The sequence below is a fragment of the Mandrillus leucophaeus genome, unplaced genomic scaffold, assembly GCF_000951045.1.
Source record: "Mandrillus leucophaeus isolate KB7577 unplaced genomic scaffold, Mleu.le_1.0 Scaffold52, whole genome shotgun sequence".
NCBI lineage: Eukaryota > Metazoa > Chordata > Mammalia > Primates > Cercopithecidae > Mandrillus > Mandrillus leucophaeus.
Genome location: NW_012105586.1, coordinates 2430328 through 2431882, shown reverse-complemented (window position 1 = coordinate 2431882; position 1555 = coordinate 2430328).

Genomic DNA, 1555 nt, shown 5'->3' with positions numbered 1-1555 from the left:
ATTAGCCGGGCGCGGTGGCAGGAGCCTGTAGTCCCAGATACTGGGGAGGCTGAGGCAGGAGAATGGCCTGAACCCAGGAGGTGGAGCTTGCAGTGAGCCGAGATCGCGCCACCGCACTCCAGCCTGGGCGACAGAGCGAGACTCCATCTCTAAAAATAAAAATAAAAAAATAAAAATGCAAAAATTAGCTGGGTATGGTGGCAGGCACCTGTTATCCCAGCTACTTGAGAGACCGAGGCATGAGAATCGCCTGAACCAGGGAGGCAGAGGTTGCAGTGAACTGAGATCGTGCCACTGCACTCCAGCCTGGGCAACTAAGAGAGGCTCAGTCTCAAAAAAACACCAAAAAAAAAAACCCCCAAAAAACCAAACAAACAACAAAAAAACCCTCACCACTAGAAACTAGACTTCCCAAAAAATATTTTGTTAACAGACCTGTCTAGCTGCATGTACACCATATGCAGACACAAATCCAGCCAAGGGCTGTCAATGTCTCCACCACACCAAATTGTCTTCTTGATGTCAGCCCTAAGTTTTAACTTATTAAGTAACGTAAGACACTAAAGTCTCATACTTTGAAAATACCTTTAAATTGTGAATCATCGATGCAAAAGAGAAATTTTGCTTTGTATCCTGGGGAAAAAATTCAACATAAGCACAGAGGCAGACAATGGGTGATTGTTCCCACTTTGGTTTCAGTACATTCCAAAGCCAGACAGTGCTTCCCAGTTGTTGGAAATTAAACAGTCATTTGAGGTGGCCTCTGGTGCGTTGTGAGCAGACACAGAAATGTTTGCTGAGGCCAGTGCCCTTTAGAAGGAGCTGTCCAGGTGATCCTACAGTCTGCCTACCATTTTTATTTTATTTATTTTTATTTTTTATTTTTTTGAGACAAGAGTCGCACTCTGTCCCCCCGGCTAGAGTGCAGTGGTGCGATCTCAGTTCACTGCAACCTCTGCCTCCTAGGTTCAAGCATTTCTCATGCCTCAGCCTCCCAAGTAGCTGGTATTATAGGCACGTGCCACTATGCCTGGCTAATTTTTGTATTTTTAGTAGAGATGGAGTTTCACAACGTTGGCCATGCTAGTCTTGAACTCTTTACTTGTGATTCGCCCACTGTGGCCTCCCAAAGTTCCGGGATTACAGGTGTGAGCCACCGCCCCCAGCCCTATTTATTTATTTATTTATTTAGAGAGAGGGTCTCACTCTGTTGTCCAGGCTGGAGTGCAGTGGTGCAATCACAGCTCACTGCAACCTCCATCTCCCAGGCTTACGTGATCCTCCCACCTCAGCCTCCCGAGTAGCTAGAACTATAGGCCCTCACCATTATGCCCAGCTAACTTTTTTTTTTTGTTTTTTTTTGGTATTTTTTGGAGAGGCAGGTTTTTGCCATGTTGCCCAGGCTGGTCTTGAGCTTCTGAACTCAAGCAATCCTCCCACCTTGGCCTCCCAGAGTGCTGGGATTACAGGTGTGGGCCACCACACTCAGCCTTCTTTATTTATTTTTTATCAATTTTTATTTTAGGTTCAGGGGGTACATGTGCAGGTTTATTAC